The sequence below is a fragment of the Staurois parvus genome, unplaced genomic scaffold, assembly GCF_062004578.1.
Source record: "Staurois parvus isolate SC_StPar_1 unplaced genomic scaffold, SC_StPar_1.0 ptg001302l, whole genome shotgun sequence".
NCBI classification, from domain to species: domain Eukaryota; kingdom Metazoa; phylum Chordata; class Amphibia; order Anura; family Ranidae; genus Staurois; species Staurois parvus.
The window spans coordinates 12,471,442-12,491,155 of NW_028319098.1; positions in this window are offsets into that span (position 1 = coordinate 12,471,442).

Below are 19,714 nucleotides of genomic sequence, written 5' to 3' on the forward strand. Positions count from 1 at the left end.
CGCTGTCACAAATCGCCGCAAGGTCTATCCTGTTACCTGAGTTCCTGTATCTCTGTGAGTAAAGTTATTTGACCTGGATTGCCCTGACTACGCTTCCTTCTCCTGCTTTTTGACCCGGATTGTTCTGACTACGTTGCCTTCTCCTGTCCTGACCCCCGGCTTGTTTAACCCCTCTACGGACTGACCTGTCCTATACTGACCCTGCGTGTGACCTGACTATTCTTTGCCTGCCGATTCTGTACCTCGCTGCTCCACGATGACAACTGGCTAGTTTGACTACAATCCATCCATCCATCCATCCATCCTGCCTGGGCCTGCCGGCCTCCTCACATATGGCTCTCCTCCTGTATCCATCCCCGGCGGTTCCCTCTGCCACGGGTGGGATTGCTCAGTGGTCGTGACCTGGTCCTGGTCTGCTTCAAGTCCATCCCCACCATCAGGGGCCCTGGTGAACACGCAGACCGGGACTTAGACTCCACGCTCTGGGTATTCTTTTCCAGTGGGCTGCCAGAGGCACCACCTGGCGGATCCGTAACACTGGCTCACTACCTCTGCTGGAACTTTATTCCAAGCATCAACTACTTTTTCAGTATGATATTACTTTCTGAGATTAGTTTTGAACTTTTCTCCAGTTAGTTTAAGGTCATGTCCCCATGTTCTTAATTTTGGTTTCATGTTGAAAATACTGCCCTCCTGAACCTTATTCACGCCCTTAATGTTTTTAAAGGTTTAAATCACGTCTCCCCTTTCCCTTCTTCCCTCCAGACTGTACATATTAAGTTCATGAATTCACTCTTAAAATGTTTTATCCCCCAGACATTTCACCATTTTTGTTACCCATCTCTGGATTATCTTATCAACATCTTTTTGTAATTAAGTCTCCAGAACTGGACACAGTATTCTAAATGAGGTCTAACTAAAGATCTATACAGGGGAATCAGGACCTCCTTCCTCCTGTTGGTGACCCCTCTAGTTATGCATCCTAGAATTCTATTTGTTTTCCCCACTGCCTGGCTACACTGTTTGCTCATTTTGCAATCATCTGAAATAAGTACCCCCAAATGCTTTTTCTTTGTAGTGCTGGCCAACAATGTACCCCCATTGTTGTACTCTCTCAAGGGATTCTTTTTTCCCTAGGTGCATTATTTTACCCAACTTAATGTGACAGAGATGTGGAATTTCCCTCAGTTTGTTAATGAAATTTTAAACACACTGCAGTTTCACCAACAATTACACTAACACTGATGGTTACCTTGTTTGTGTGTAGGATTCTGTATCATTTTTGAGATTCACTGTACCCAAGTACACCTTCCTTTGTGCAAGCATCCCATTTTGTACATTTTTCTTTTGGGATGTGCACATAGGCTTTGCTTCCAAAATTTTTTAGATGGTTCAACTTGGGATCTTTCTATTTCACAGTTCATATGAAGTATTCTCAGTAAATTTTCCTGGTAGTCAATTTTAGACATAGCATGTAGTCATAATTGCCTCTCCCCAGTATGTGGTTGGCATATCTGCATCAAACAGCATGGTTCTTCTACTCTCACATAGAGTGTGGTTCATTCTATCTGCAACCTCATTTTGTTCTGGGTTGTATGGTACAGTAGTTTGAAATATTATGCCATGCTTTCTGAAAATGGCCTGTGTGTTATCACCTGTATATTCAATTCCATTGTCTGTGCACAATACACTCAGCATTTTGCCATATTTGTTGCTTACTTGAGCCAAATACTGTTCAAGGTTCTCTGGTTCTTCACTTTTGTTGTGTAACAGATATAGAGTAGTATACCTGGAGTAATCACCTATAAAAGTGAGAAAATACCTCTTCTTTCCGGGAGTGAATTTTTCCAGTGGACTGCAAAGATCTGAATGAATTAAGTCCTGAGGTTTTTATTTAGCTCTGCTGTTACTCTGTTTTGGAAAGGCTTTTCTTGTCATGTTTACTTTTCTTCAACTTGTGCATTTCATTACTTGATCACATGGACAAATTTGTATTCTACTTGCATAGTCATTCTTAGCTCATTTCTTTATTATGTCAGGACTTCTGTGCCCATGATCTCTGTGCCATGTGTGAATCCAGTTTGAATGTTTTTCCTCCTTGGCAGTATTAGCTACCTCAAGGTAGTTCAGATGACACAGTTCATCTATAATTTTTGCCTTTGTAAGTAAGATATCTCCTTTTGTGATGGCTCAACTGTCTTCTTGGAAGGTCATTATATTTCTTTGTTTTGTAAGCTTCTTTACCGACAAAAGATTAGTTTCAAGAACAGGGTCTTACAGGATATTTTTCACAGGTATCTTTCTGGTGACATTCTGGGAAATAGGACAGTAAACAAAACCTTCTCCTATTCCTTGTGATTGCATTATTTGCCCACAAGCTGTGGTAATTTTTTTGTTTTACTCTGGTCAAGGTGAATAAAGAAATTTCTGTCATTTGTCATTAGTGACTCGTAGCTCCTGAATCAACACACAATGCCTACAAAGATGAGGTGCAATTTTTGGATTGAAAAACATATTCATTATCCAAAGAAAAATACGTTTATTCCTTCACAGTCTTAGCCTTTTGTAGTTTAGTCTGTTTTTGCATTCTAGCTTTCCAGATTCTGCAATCTGCTTTTAAATGGTCTTGTTTCTTGCACACATACCATTCCATTGTTTCTTGTTGCATGCTGTTTTTATTCCAATGTTCTGTATTTAAAGCAGACTCTGCAACAGAAGCACCATCACTATTAATGCTTTCTGTTTTATTCATCCATAAGCTTGCCCTTAACATAGTCCAATGTCAGTTCATCATCTGGACGAGAATCAAGTGCTGTGACAAGTGTTTCATAGCTTTCTGGTAAACCATTAAGTAATGGTGCTGCAACATGAAAATATTTTATTTCTTCTCTTATACCTCTCAGGCATTAAACAATTTTCAAGGTGTGTCTTATGTAATCCTGCATATCCTGGCCTTTTATCATCTTGGTTTGGTATAGCTATCTAATCAAATTTCGTTTATTGCTGAGATTAGCTCTTTCATGCACCTTTTGTCATTTATCCCACATTTCTTTAGCAGTTTCACACTTACATGTATGTATGATTTGCTCAACTTCTCTGCTAAGAGAGATTGTGCTCTGAGCTTTCTGGTCTTTCTCTATACACTCATATGAAGGGTGTTCTGGCCTGTCTTCATTTATACATTTCCACGTACCTTCTCTTACTAGCAGCATTTTCACCTTGAATTTCCAAGACTGATAGTTCTGGTTTGTCAGATTTGCAAATGAAAGCTTTGTTGCAGCTGTGTTACTGACCATTTTATTTTATTATTTTGCAGTCTTCTTTATGTTGCTGTATCCTGCACTCATTTGCTGTAGCAGGCTATGACTGGGCATGTGGACCCATAAACTGTTAGAGATTCTGTATATAGCCTTACAGAACAAACAGTGTTCACATGTGTTTATCTGTTGCTTCTCTTCAAATAGAAAACAGGACCTTTTTCAGTGGAAAGCGTTTGTCATAGATGAAGTTACAAATTTAAAAACATTGTCATCTACTGTTTGAAGAATCTATCTCTACTGAACACTGATACTGATATAGTTGTTGTACACAAATACACGAATGATATGTTCCAATAATGCATTCCCCTTTCATTCCACGATATGTTTGTTTGTTTATTAATGATAGAAGTGATGTACAATGTGTTGAATCAGAATCCATTTTTAAATTATGTGACAGGAATTGAAAAACAAAAAAATATTTGTTGCTTCGGGTTGCTGCAATGTGCATATCAATGTTGATCATTTGTTCTACTGATACAGGAGGAGTAAAATGGAGCAAGTGTCGAGGTTATACTGCTGTTTAGAGAAAATGTCATATAAGAGAGGCCATAAAATGTGTAAACCCACTCCTTTTCCAACATTCAGTATGACTCAAGATTCAGGTCATTTAGGACTAGTGCAAGGGAAGATAATAAGCACTTCTAAGCACTGAAGTATTTTTTTTTTCTACAAGAAATATCAGGCAGTCCCAATGCTAAAGGTAGCAGGCAGATATCCTGTTCAGTTTATGGCTAGCCTTAGGCTATATTCACACAGGCCTTTTGCCACTGTGCAAATGCCAACTGCAGGAATCTACTGCGGCCACCTAGCCTATGCATTCAGTGACAGGTTGTTGGCGGCCACAGCTATTCGTGGCAGATTCCATGGAAAAATGCCCATGCAAATATAGTCAAAGATCTCTACTTCAAGTCTGTGCACATGCATAATACAACCTGACTGGTGTAAAGCAGATTATTTCCTTTTTAGTTTTGAGTTTTTTTAATAGATGTGCACATCCTGCAGACTCATCAGGTGGCTGGGTATAGGCTCAGTATTACTTACATTAAAAAAACAGCAGACAGTAGACAGACAGTCTTATTTTCCACTTATACTGCCCATTTTCATAACAAAATTCAAGAACTTTAGAGCCAACTTTTTTTTAATGTATAGTCTAGTTTTTAGGACTCCTGAATTTATACTGATTGTTTCCAATCTGAACATACTGAGCATCTTTAAGATCTATCCACCTTCCATTATGTTTTCATAAGATATTCAATTAAAATGATGAAAAGGCCTATAGTTGCTTGTGGGACAGCATGTGGTACATTTTTACATATTAACTTCAGGACTGACATAGAAAAAAAGTGTTTATGGCTGGTTTATGGTAAGGTCTGTTAGAAAGAATCAAGGATAAATTGGCTGGGTGAGATGTTCCTTACTCCGTGAATGCCCGCATTACGCATTGCTGCAGACAGTCATTTGGAAAAAGAACACCTGGCTCCTAAAACTTTTGCCCTTCCCCACCTGTAGTTCCAATGCAAATGGATTGGGCAAAACACTCTGAAAAGGTGTGTATCAATTGCTGGCTCTAAAACTTGTTATTGTATTGTGTTGCAGGTGGATATCATTAGCCATGCTTAAAGTGTATGTCAAGGCAACATTTTTTTTTACATTCTAAGTAGAGTGGAGAAAGGGTTAAAAATGCTGTCTAGTGTAGCACTTACCCCCGAAAAAGCTGTTGATATATGGGACGCCTGACTCCTGATGACAACAACTCTTCTGGCAAATACCACACGCTCTGAAAGACCAAGGCTGAAGATGGAGGATTTTGAGGCTATACAACCAATGAGGCAGCAACAATGTAAAAATGCACAAAGACAATGCAAGGACAAAGCATTTCTTGACCCAATCCCATCTGGGTACCTGAATCCTAAATCTAGGAGGAGTACTAACTAAAGGCGATACTTGCGTAGAAGATGAAAAGCCCTAGAGCAGGCTTGTCCAACTCACAGCCCTTGGGCCACATGTGGCCCAAGACTGCTATGAATGCTGCCCAACAAAAAAATCGTAATCTTACTTAAAAATTTTGATTTTTGGGGTGGATTTTTTTGTAAAAATGCATTTACACTTAACAAACACATGAGGCCAAATTAAAATATGACAGTGTCTCTTCACTGAACTTTTATGCGTTTTATCTTGCCAAAGAAAAATATCCCACTCTTCGCAATCACACCTTATTCATTTCATCAGTTTTTGGCAGTACCTATACAGTAAAAGGATGAAGCACACAAAGGACAAAATTAGAACCAAAATATCTGATGAGCACCTTGGGAATTAATTGAAAATTGCTACTACAACCATTGAACCAGATATTGATGCGTTAGTTTTTCAAAAATGGAGTCAAATATCGCACTAGTTTTATGTTGCACTCTATTACTTTTATAATGAGAAATATTACAAAACAATTAGCTTTTATTACTCAGATAGGTACATTATACACATTACAGCATTACAGCTAAATGGTTAGCATTTCCGCCTGGCAGTACTAGGGTCGTCGGTTCGAATCCCAACCACAGCAGCACCCTGCCTGGGGTTTGCATGTTCTCCCTGTGCCTGCATGGGTTTCCTCTGGGTACTCTGGTTTCCTCCCACACTCCAAAGACATGCTGGTAGGTGAATTGGCCCTAGTATGTGTATGTATGAATGTGAGTTAGGGATCTTAGAGTGTACACCCCTTGAGGGTTAGGGACTGATATGAATGTACAATATATATGTAAAAGCACTGTGTAAATTGACAGTGCTACATAAGTACCTGAAATAAATAAATCAGTGATCTACCAGACTTTTTATGCTCATCAGCTATCTCTATTGTTAGTGTATTTTATGTATGGCTCAGGACAATTCCTCTTCTTCCAATGTGGACCAGGAAAGTCAAAAGGATGGAGAGTCTCTCCAAAACCCCTCCCACTGGCCAGTGTAGTGCTAAATATTAAGGTCCAGAGTCCTGCGTTTGAGCACTCAAGTAAATTTGGGGTCCCATGGTAAGTACCCAAACTAAATCCAAGTTAGGCTGGCATTTCCCCTTTAAGAGGAGAGTAATGAGGTTTTGGCCGGCAGTTTCTTGCCACTGTGCAGTCTGTTGTAATGCCTTCTCCCATTCTTTCATGACTGGAAGCCATGGTGTTGGTGGCAACTCAGGATGCTATAACAACAATCTCTCACAAAACCAGTGACTCCCCTCTCCTCTAGCTTGTTGGGTACCTCCAACAGAAGTGGCATCCCGGAGAGCACTGCACCACAGTCCCACTCCAACACAGCAGCTAACTCTGACGACAAGCAAAGTCTCTAACTGTGCAGCATTCCAACTGTCTCCTCTTAGTCCCCACTCTCTCTACATGATTCCTGATTTGCTATGAGTTACCTGGTTTACATGCTCTTTGACAAACAGGATTTATTATTCACAGCAGGCAATAACAGCAAAGGAATCCTGTTGACCACAATAAAGCAGTCTGCAAGGGCACTAAAACACTTTCTGAGGTGTTTTGTTTTTTTTTTGCAATATGGTTGAATGTGAGCATTTATTCTTAAAAAGTCAGGAAACTCTCTGCAGTACCCTAGACAATGACGGAGAGTGCTCTTGGCCCGGTAGATTTTTAGCCATACAAGCATAACTATGTACTAAAAGTTTTAGTATTTTGCAACTATAATTTTGAAGACTGAAATAAATGTTTGGCATATAATGAAATATGAAAAAATAACCATGTACTGTATCTCATTCATTTGGATGTTCTTGTTTTATTTTTCTCTCTAATACCCCATAAGGACATAGTAATAAACAGGTATTAACTCACACTTCTTCTTTAGTATGTATCAGACAAATAGATTATTCATGTTCTTGAAACTGATTTGGCTAGGTCAACTGATGTACCAACGTGCAAACCACAAAGCAAACAAGGGCAGCCCACAGCCCAGGCCTGAATATTTATCTTCAGCAAAGAGCAGAACATTACTACAATGCAAACTACACCACATAACATATGCAAAAGGACTTAAACTGCACACTACAGCAAGAAAAATTCCCATCTATTTTTTGGCTATTTATTTTACTAGTACAGCTTGAAAATTCTTATCAAAGACCTTAGAAGACCTGTCCATAAACAGCTGATTGTTAAAAACTAATATATTTGATAATAGTATTGATTAGAACCATAGAAGGTATACATTTGGTGCAGTGCCTTTACTCTGCAGTGTGTTTCTCCAAGAATTATTTTAAAATTGCAATATACAAGTTTTACCATATTTTGTCTGTACACAGAATGGCAATTATTTATAACAATACATTTTGATCCTAGTACTGGCCACAATACCCTCTAGCCTCAATCATCATATTAGCCTTTCCGTCAGCCTTAACACTAACCCTCCTTTTAGCCCCAACCAGGGACGGACTGAGCATTCCAGCACTCAGGCACTGCCCGAGGGCCCGGAATCAGTAGGGGGCCCCATGAGATGCCCCTGATACCTTTCATAGGCTGTTTTGGGTGTGGTTTGACACAGGGGCCCCATGATCCCCTATTGCCCAGGGGCCCCATGAGTTGTCAGTCCGCCCCTGGCCCCAACCCTCACACTAACACTTCCAGTAACCTAAACCCCTCTTTTAAATGCTAACACTAACTCTCCCTATAACCTGAACCATTACTCTAGCTCTTCCTGTAATCTTAACACTAACCCTCCTTTTAACCTAATCCCTCACACTAACCTTTGTAATCACAGTCCTCACACCCACTGTCCCAGTAATCCCAACCATCACATTAAACCAGGCCAAATACTATGCAAAATTGTTCAGTGAGTGGCCTGCTTTGAAGGAGCCTGCTGGAAAATACAATCAGATGCAGCCACTGCTATTGTATTTTGACAGACAGTGGGGCCAGCTGCCAAAATGCAACAGCCGCCGGAAGATTCGATTATCCGTGCCATATAGTGTGGATAGAGGAATCTGTTAGTTTACAGTATGGCCGGTGTATTGCTAGCCTAACTCTCCCTGTAATCACAGTCCTCACACTAACTGTAACCATCACAATAACAATCCCTGTAACCACCAACCATTGCATTAACTCTTCCTATGACATCAACTCCCACACTAAACCTCATTCTATCACAATTTACCAACACTAAGCCTCCTAGAATCTCAGCCGGTTTAGCAGTAAGAGAAAGATTCGAAGCATCTTTTGCACCCTGGTTGTAATGAAGTCGGTCCATCTATCTTCTTAAGTAAAACCAGCCTGTTGGATTTTCTGCATGTGATCACTGCCAGAGGATCCCCATCAGCATAAAACAATAGCATTGCAGGAGGAATTCCCCCATCAACACTGATTGTGTTGATGGGAGAATTGAGACATTTTCTCTCGAAGGAAAGAAAATTGCTGAATTTATGGTCTGCTTAACCCCTCCTGTAACTCCAGCCCTCACATTAACTCTCCCTGTAACCCAAACCTTCACTATAACCCTTCCTGACCGAAAAAAACTAAATGGATTCCCCCATCCACACAACTGGCTTGGATGGCTGATTCCTCCCTGCAATGTTATTGTTTTCTGGCAGTGGGACTCCTCCAAGCACCAACTGAATGAAACTATACCAACAGTCTTGTTCAAGAGGAGTTTATCATAAGAATGACTTCTTTTGAAAGGGAACTGCCATAATGTAGATGGATCGAAATTCAGCCAGTCCCTGTTGAATCAGCCGAATTTCCATCCATCTATGGCCAGCGTTACTCTAAGCCAGCTTTTAACCCCCCATCCTTACACCAGCTCTTGTTATAACCTCAGCCCCCTACACTAACCCTCATGGTATTCCAAATCCTCCAGACTAACCTTCACTGAAACCTTAAAACTAACTTTAACTTAAAAAAGCACACTAACCTTCCCTGCAACCTTAACACTAACCCATCCCTCACACCAGCTGTCACATATTTGTCCTCTTTTACACCTCCAGCTCAGGTCCTCTGATAGAGTGGGCAAGTAAAACAAGGGCATAGAATGGCATGGAGTGATGCTGGTGGATAGGAGCCACTTGTCAAGTCAGTGATGTGTGAACTCCCCCTGAAGGATGACAGGCAGGAGACTGGACACTATGCAGCAGACTGGAACTATGCAGTAGATGTGATCAGCAAACTAGTGAGCAGGGAGATGCTTAGTAGGTAGAGCTGCAAGCAGCTGGGGGTGGATAAGGTGCAGAGTTAACAACATGAGGTTCCAAGCTGGAGTCAGTATCATATGAACAGATCTAGAGCAAGAGAAGCATAGTTGTGGTGCAATCCGAGGACAGGACAGACATTAGGAGCAGGTCAAGACAGGACAGGTTGATATCAGGAAATCAAACAGAAAATACTGGACACAAGTTAACAGGTATTGGCTATGTGCAGCTATCCAGGTTTAATAGTCTGCTTGGCGCCAACAATAGCAGCATGTGTTCAGTCGTGCCCAAGCCAACCTGCACCTGCGCATTAATACTCATACTGATGAACCATCTTCCTTACTGACAAGATCTCCCTGACACCAAACAACCCTCCCAGTAATCACAGCCCCACATTAGCCCCATGTAACCCAGACCCTCACATTGACCTTCTCCATAACGCCAATCATCACACCAACCCTCCCTGTAACCTTAACACTAGCCCTCATTTAACATTATCTAATCCTCCTTGTAATTCTAGCCCTCACACTAACCCTCTGTATAACCCAAACATCCCACAAACTATCCCTGTATCCCCAACCTTCACATTAACCTTCCCTGTAACCTCAGTCTTCATACGAACTCTGTATGTAACCCTAACACTAACTTTCCCTGTAGCTTAAACCATCACACTAACCCTCCTTGTAACCCTCATACATATTTAAATCTAATCCTCACATTAATCCTCCCTGTAACCCCAACACATGTACATAAGTATTCACAGCCTTTGCTCAATACTTTGTTGAAGCATCTTTAGCACCAATTACCTCAAGTCATTTAGAGTATGATAAAGCTTGGCACACCTATTTTTTGGGCAATTTCTCCCATTCTTCTTTGCAGTACCTCTCAAGCTCCATCAGGTTGGATGGGGATCGTCGGTGCACAGCCATTTTCAGATCTCTCCAGAGATGTTCATTCGGGTTCAAGTCTGGGCTCTGGCTGGGTCACTCCAGGACATTCACAGAGCTGGCCTGTAGCCACACCTTTGTTATATGGGCTGTGTGCGTAGGGTCGTTGTCCTGTTGAAAGATGGACCGTCACCTCAGTCTAAGGTCCAGAGCGCTCTGGAACAGGATTTCATCAAGGATGTCTCTGTACATTGCTGCATTCATCTTTCCTTCAATCCTGACTAGTCTCCTTGTTCCTGCCACTGAAAAACATCCCCACAGCATGATGCTGCCACCACCATGCTTCACTGTAGGGATGGTATTGGCCAGGTGGTGAGCGGTGCCTGGTTTCCTCCAGACATGACTCTTAGCATTCAGGCCAAAGAGTTCAATCTTTGTTTCATCCGACCAGTTTTGTTTCTCATGGTCTGAGAGTCCCTCAGGTGCTTTTTGGTAAACTCCAGGCAGGCTGCCATTTGCCTTTTACTTAGGAGTGGCTTCCGTCTGGCCACTCTACCATACAGGCCTGATTGATGGAGTGCTGCAGAGATGGTTGTTCTTCTGGAAGATTCTCCTCTCTCTACAGAGAAACACTGGAGCTCTTTCAGAGTGACCATCTGGTGCTTGGTTACCTCCCTGGCCAATGCCCTTCTCCCTCAATCGCTTATTTTTGGTTCTAGGGAGATTCCTAGTGGTTCCAAACTTATTCCATTTACGGATGACGGAGGCCACTGTGCTCATTGGGACCTTCAATGCTGCAGAAAGTTTTCTGTAGACTTCCCCAGATCTGTGCCTTGATACAATCCTGTCTCGGAGGTCTATGGACAATTCCTTGGACTTCATGGCTTGGTTTGTGCTCTGACATGCACTGTTAACTGTGGGACCTTATGTAGACAGGTTTATGCCTTTACTAATCATGTCCAATCAACTGAATTTCCCACAGGTGGACTCCAATCAAGTTGTGGAAACATCTGAAAGGTGATCAGTGGGAAAAGGATGCACCAGAGCTCAATTTTGAGTGTCATGGCAAAGGCTGTGAATACTTATGTACATGTGTTTTTTTTTAGTTTTTTAGTTTTAGTAAATTGAAAAGATTTAAAAACAAACTTCTTTCACGTTGTCATTATGGGGTATTGTTTGTAAAATGTTGAAGGAAAAAAATGAATTTAATCCATTTTGGAATAAGGCTGTAACATAACAAAATGTGGCAAAAGTTAAGTGCTGTGAATACTTTCTGGATGCACTGTACAAGTCTATAAGCTTATTTAAAGGGGAACTCCAATTTTGTGGGAATAAAATAACAAATAAAAAAAAATATTGCTTATACAATTGCAACACAAGTCATATTGTAATTGCATGTTATTAAAATTACCTTTCCTTTTCAATCTGCAGCGCTGTAGTTTTCTGGAGAATGCAATGCAATATGGCACACTGGAAGTATTCAATATACAGATGGTGTACAGAATGCCCCCTAAAAATGTCATTTCCTGCTTGTGTTAAAGGCTTACTGATTTTCCCAGAAGTCTGCACTAAGATACAAGTCAGAATTTTGGCAACCCCTGCCACTAAAATGTCATTTTTGGTGAGATGCTTCCAAGGGAAATGACATCTAAAGGGATGCAGACCCTGCCAAATTCCTCATTAGAGCCCTGCAGGTGCAGAAGCTGATTGATAATTATAAAACCACTCCCATACAGATTCACTCTGCACATGAGCACAGACAAACAAACAGCTTTTTCTGCAGAATAAGAAAAGGTAGGAATCTGCAACAAAGTTTTTTAAAATCCCTGCAATGTACACAGATCACTCAGAGGGGAATGTTTTCTTCTCAACAAAAGTGGAGCAATCTCTCTAAGGCCCAGTTCACACCACATGCAATCCAGTGTGTTTTTTCTGCATCAAAAATGCATTAATAGTAGGTTACGTTGTTTCCAATGGCATAGTTTACACTGGTGCGGTCAGTTCCAGTGTGTTTCAGTTCCAGAAAAAAAATAGAACATGCTGCATTTTTTCTGTACTGAACTGTACTGGAACACAGTAAAACTCATAGAAAATGCACTAGAACACACCTAAATGCACCAAAAACACACCAGCATGCACATGTCCTTATTTATGTTGAAGAAAAAGATGGGAAAAATGAACCGGAATGCATCAAAAATGCACCGGAATGTGTCAAAAACATGTATACAGAAATGCATCCGGAACGCATCCAGACTGCATTTCTATGGTGTGAACCGGGCCTAAAAGAACCAAACAGCACATGCCAAGTGACTGATTGTGTATGTCCTTCATACACTGTATGGCCAAATGTTAGTGGACACCTGATCTTCACACCTATAATAACTTATTGGACATTACATTACAAAACTTTAAGTATTAGTATGGATTTGACCCCTCTCAGATGGCTACAATAGTATCCTTTGTTCTGGGAAGGCTTTCCATAATATTTTGGTGCGTCTGTGGGAATTTAATTTAGCCCATTCAGCCAAAAGAGCATTTGTGAGGGCAGGCACTAATGCCAGACAAGAGAACCTGACTCACAATTACTGTTCCAATCCATCCCAAAGGTGTTTAATAAGAGTGAGATCAAGGCCTAGTGAAAGTCATTCAAGTTCCTCTACACCAAACACATCAAACCATGTCTTTATGGACATGGCTTTGTGCACAAAGACACAGTCATGCTGGAACACAAAAGAGCCTTCTTTAAACTGTTGCTACAAGGCTGGAAGCTCAATTGCCTAAATGTGTTTTTACTGTACGTGATAACATTAATAAGATCCTTCGCTGGAAACTCCAGAACCTAATAATTTGGAGGGTTGTCTATATACATTTTACACTATAGTGTATTTTGCAAGTTTAGCAAACAGCTAAATGCCCACACGTGAAACCTGTAAAAGCACTTAAATTATGTTTAGCCAGTCTTGTGATCTGGGTAACCCTAACAGACAGCACAACCATATCCTGAATATCTCTGTAGATCCTTGGCCTGTGCCAGGTAATCTTTGTGCTCATTCCTTCTGTAACTTTGAGTTTGAATCCATAACTCTGTAAACAACAATCTTTTCTCAATAAATAGTTAATTTGAAAAAAGTGTATATTACAATTCATTGTAATACTGTATAGAAACCAAGAGTGATGGTTTTGGTTTGAATGGTGGTGAAAGTTTGCCCCATTTTTGTTTTTTTTGGTTTTTTTTGCTTTTGTTTTGTTTTCCTTTCTTTTCTCGTTTTCTTTCCTTTATTTTTTGTTATGTTTTATTTTTTGCTTTATTGTCTGGTTAAAGATCTATGTTCATTTCAAGTTTCTTCACAGTCAACAGCTCTTTATATAATCAGACAAGGCAAAGAGTCTTCTAGTGCCTTTAAATAAAAAAAAAAAGGTTAAAATTTAAAAAAATCCCCAAACTCCTAGGCTTAATAATAAATCAGAGCCTGCAATACTAAGTCCTATAGGCCCCATTCACACATGGCAAATCCGTCAGCAAATCCGCTTGTTCAGCGGCAGATCTGTCCGTTGATCCCCGCTGAGCAAACAGATGACAGGTTGTCCTCTATGGGCCTCTGTGGACTGTCAGATGGACACGGACTGACTGGATCCTCATCCGTCTGATTTTAGTGGACAGGATCGGATCAGATGCAGGCGGGTGTAAATGGACACATGTCCGTTTACACCAGCTGCTCCATAGAGAGCAATGGAGCGTCTGATTGGGTCTGCCTGGAAAACAGACAGGCAGACAGGAGTGGTCCACTCTTGTGAAAGGGGCCTTAGAACTGAATTTTAGCAATTTTGGAAAACAGGTTTTTCTTTTAAATTTTAACCCCAGGCCTTCCCACAGGAGCTAGGAACATATCAGAACCAATCCCTCTCTAATCTAATATTTTAAAGGAGGAGTCTGAAATCACACAATGCTCTCTACAGGGATGAGAGTGCTGACTATTGATAGTATTTATTTAAAAATGCATTACATTGGGGGCAGTACATGTGCAGTAAAATGTGGTGGTTCAAATTTGGTGAGGTGTGGAGGGGGTGTTAAAGTTATAGGTAAATTTCCACCTCATCTTAGGTTGTTTCTCCCTCCTTTCTAAAAATAGTTTAAGAAAACAGAAAAATTCCAGATATTAATAAGTAAGGAAAATTGGCGGAAGCTTAGAAAAAAGGTATTAATTATCTGCATCATTACATTATACAGAGTGTTTGTATCTCACCCATTTACCTAATACACAATTTTATATAAATATGTGATGCTTAGACATGTGGGTCAGAAACAGTTTGGCTTGCTGCATCAGGGTACCAATATTTTTTTTAAAAACTATCTACAGTGCTCAGTATAAATGAGTACATCTGTGAATTCATGATACCATCAATGAAATGCAGCTCCCTGACACCAGCAGCACTAATGCAGCTCCACAGAAGGACACTGCCACCATCATGTTTCATTGTAGGCACCATACATTTTCCTTTGTACTCCTCACCTTGTGATGCCATACAATTTTGTAGCCATCAGTTCCAAAAACATTTATCTTGGTCTCATCAATCCGGAGTACAGAGTCACGGTAGTCTTCTTTTACAGCATGGATCCTGGCAAATTCTAGGTGGGCTTTTTTGCGCATGAACTTTAGGAGAGGCTTCCTTTGTGGATGACACCCATGCAATCCGTTCCTCTGCTGTGTATGCCAAATTGTGTCATGGGAAACAATCACCCCAGTTGGGCTTTCTACTTCTTTAGCTAACTGCAGTGAACTTTCATGGCGATTTTCTTCAACCCTTCTCAAAAGAAGACGCTGCTGTCGAAGTGTTAACTTCCGTGGATGACTTGGACATCTGTGTGAGATGGTTGCAGTTCCATGTTTGTGAAATTTTTGCATCACTTTTGCTACAGTATTCTGATAATTAAAGTTTTGCTGATCTTCTTGTAGCCTTCACCTTTCTTGCATAAAGAAATTATTTTCTTTCGCATGCCTTGTGACATTTCTCTTCCATGTGGTGCCATTGCTGACAACATGAAATGGGAAGGGGTTTTCTTTGTTAAGTAACGCCCTTTTTTAATCTACTGTCTGCTGGACACCTGTTTAATGAATAATTCGACTTACCTGTAGTTAAATTCTTGTTAAATAGGATTTTGTTGTCTAAAATTTAGCTTTGCTCCTAAGTCTTTCTTTGGGGTGTTTTCATTTTTGCAACATGGTCTTGAATAATGTTCTTAGGAAAAATACTTTTTTGTGTGTGCAAATTAACAAATCTTGTTTTCAATCAATGGCCTGCATTTGTAGTGTCCCATAGAAAATGTTGATTCTGAAAGGAAAGTAAAGGTTTTCTGACAAATCTGTTGGGGTGTTCTCATTTATGCTGAGCACTCTACATTCAAGAATTTTATCCAACAGAGTTTTACAATGTTGTCTCTGAGACCTTCTTTTCTACTGTGAAAATACACAATTTCTTTTCATCCAGTCACAATTTTTTTTCATCCATAAACTTTAGTATACCCCTTCCAGATTACAGTAAATGGTACTGTTTCTCTCATCCAAAGGCCATAGACCAGGGGTTAAAATTTTGAGTCCAGACCTACTAGCCAGGTAGTGTAGAGCGGGCCTCGTGTCCCCCAAGGCAGTGGAGAGCGGGCCTCGTGTCCCCCAAGGCGGTGGAGAGCGGGCCTCGTGTCCCCCAAGGAGTTGTAGAGCGGGCCTCGAGTGCCCCAAGGCAGTTGAGAGCGGGCCTCGTATCCCCCATGGGGGTGGAGAGCAGGCCGCTCCATGCTTCTTCATCTGTGCTTGCCGCTTGCAGCCGCTCGTCACAGGGGGATTTCTCCTCGCATTTGGCGAGCGGGCGAGCGGCTTTTTCAAGCCCTGCCATAGATATATATCCAAATCAGCTGATGTGATGCACATTTATTTAATTTTTTACCCACATTACACCTGTTGAATGCAGATTCAGTTCTTATTAACAGTACAGTCTACCACATCCTTTCAACCAGAAGTATATTTACTGGGTATGATACTTAACTGTTTTCTCAAGAAGTGCTAAAAAATGTTCCTATGCCTATTTTTATTCAATGCCAAGAAGGACATAATGTTAAATTGGAAAGGTGCCATGGGACCAACTTTTATATCAATATAATAAACTATGTGCTACCAAAATATAAACAAACGTACCTCAGCTGAGCATGTTACCACCATAGTGACACTGTACTGCTAGGGTGACAGTATGTAAGAAAAAAAAACATAAATAATAATATACAAAATAAAATAAAAATTTAAAAAAAAATTTTAAAAATTATAATTTTTGGTTATAAACTAATTTGGGTTATTTTTTTACTAAAAAGATAGATGAATACCTTTTGGCCAAGATTTATGAAGAAAGATTATTTATTTGCAAAATTTTATAACAAAAACACTTTTTTTAAAAAAATTTTTGGTCTTTTTCATTTAGATAGCAAATAAATAAAAATCCCGGTGGTGAATAAATACCACCAAAATAAAGTTTTATCTGTCTCAAAAAAAAAATGCTAAAAATGTCATATTGGTACAGTGTTGCATGACCACGCAATTCTCATTCAAAGTGTGATAGCACTGAAAGCTGAAAATTGGCCTGGACTGGAAGGTGTCCGGACTTGAAGTGGTTAAATAGCACAGTTATACTGTTAATACAATTGTTTTCCTTATTTGGATAATTGCTTTTTTGAATCACACCATTTACTGTACGATTTGACAGCTGCTGCTCTCCCAGATATATGAAAAGGGATGAGTAGTAAACTCTACAAATCTATGTGTGAAATACATTCATAAAAATATTGAAAAGCAAGCATATAAAATGTAAAAAAACCAATAATCTGCCTGTGTAAAAGAGACCTAAACAGAAGAAAAGAGCGATAATTAAATCCAGTCTACAAATAACCATAATTCATATAGGGATATGTACCTAACTTCATGTCTTGTAGTAGACTTAATCAGCCAGAGTAAAGTGCCCTGGCCTGTTCTTCCAAGTTTCATTTCTCAGTCTAGAGTATAGATCAGCCTGCTTTCATATATGATACCCACAACACATCAGCACACTATAACACAGTTATTGAAGCTATAAAGACACAGATCCCTCCTATCCAACATTTGTGAGGAGTCTCTGGAGTGTAAGAAATATCATGCAATGACTAATATGATTTGTAATTCATACTGGACTTAATATAATGTTGAATTCCCTGTTTTCAATTATTGCATTTTGAAGCACTGCATAGTCCCGAATGTCTGACTGAAAGTCTGAGATAAACACTCCTTTAGACACAATCAGGGGCAGACTGACCATTAGGAAACTCGGGCACTGTCCGAGGGCCCGGGGTCAGTAAGGGGCCCCATGAGATGCCCCTGGTACCTTTTTCATAGGCTTTTTTGAGTTTGGGCAAGGACACAGGGGCCCCATGATCCCCTATTGCCTGGGGGTCCCATGAGTTGTCAGTCCGCCCCTGGACACAATCATTCTTCAGGTAACACAGAGAAACTGACTGACATCATACTTAAGGTATATAGAAACCCAAACACTAAAATCTCATTAAGCCTGAAACATTAATGTAATTTTAAAGTGGTTTTCAAAATGTTAAATCTATAGCTTTCAATAAAATATTACTTGGTGATGTTGTCTTAAGGGTCCCTGTTCTGTCACTTCCTTTTATTGAGTGACAACGCTCTCTTTCCATCTTCCAGCTGTACTCCTATGTTGTCAAAGCAGAAGTACGTATTGGCGCAGGAGAGGTAGTAGTGGGTATTCGGACTGTAAATAGTTTTTAGAGGTGTGTAAAAATGTTTCAGTTAAAGGAGAGCATGGGGGCTTCTCCATACACCAGGGGGGGAGAAAAAAGGGGGAGGGTGGGGCGAGAAATATATATAGTATATGGTAGTATAGGAATAGTTTTGCAGCTTGAGTAGTTCAAAAGCTGGAGGAGTCTTGCAGTTCAGGTAGTGATGGGCAGGAAGGGGGGATATGGTGAGAAATAAAAAAATATATATATATATATATTTATATATATAGCTGCAATGTAGACACCGACGTGAGGCCACACTCCCTAGAGTAAACCGGAACTCTGTGTGGAGAGAATAGAGAAGAGAGAGAGGTGCGCCAGACTAAGTGCAGTAAAAATGGTAACTGTTTATTGCACACAAGATATTTAAAAACTCACAAGATGTGGGTAAAATTCAGGCATCAGGTTATAGATATAGGACATCATCTAGGGTGGACATCTGGAGCAGATGGCTGAGGTACCAGGGGCCAAAAACTCCCTCAGTGGCTGGTGCTCTGGAGTGGGTCTCAGTGGAGAAGCGAGGAAGGCAGACGATTGACCCGCAACCTCACCCTCAAAAGACATTTCCATCTACAGGCTCTTAAGAATGCCAAATCACCATCCTCACCCCCCAACAGTGACACTACCATAGGTCTAGACCACTCCACCGACCCCCTGGCCCTTGACCTACTCATGGATGTTTGGGATGACGGAGACCCCGACGACACCTATATTCTGTCCCAACATCTTCCAAGTTCCCAGAAAAAATGGCAGTTGACTAGTGCATAACCGCCTGAAAAGTGGTTAATTGAATCCCATGAGGAGTAATATTCACTACAAAAAATGAATGCAATATTATATTTATTCGATCACATGGATCATAAAAAAGGTTGACACTGACATGGTGAACATGTGGCAATCATATTAAAATCAAAGAATTAAAATAAAAGAACCTTCAGAAAAGGCTGTTTGGGCAAGAAATGATCCATATGAGGCAATGAAATGTCCTTTCCGTATTTATCTGCAGTAAAGTTCCATATTGTGTATCATAGTGAAATATAGTTCTTCTTTGACTGTTCTTTCATGAACAACACAGAGAACCTGGATAAACTCCTAGGGATTAAATAATGGAAGATGATAAATACAGAGGAAGCAGGGGATAATAACTTGTCATAAACCTAATAGGATTATTCACTTATAGAAGCACTTGCAATTGTGGATTTATTTCCAACTGTGGTGGTTATCCAGGAAGGTTTAATACCAGTTATACATTTACTAAGAAGGTAAAGGAGAACTATAACCCGTTGATTAGAGTATGTGCATCCTATTAGGTTTATGACAAGTTATTATCCCCTGCTTCCTCTGTATTTCTCTGCTCCAAAAACACCAAACACAAACCCAACCTCAACTACTCTGAATCTCTAGCCCTCAAAAACCTTAGCAACAACCCAAATATTATCATTAAAACAGCAGACAAGGGTGGAGGGATAGTCATCCAAGACAAAATCGATTACTTCAATGAAGCCAATCACCTTCT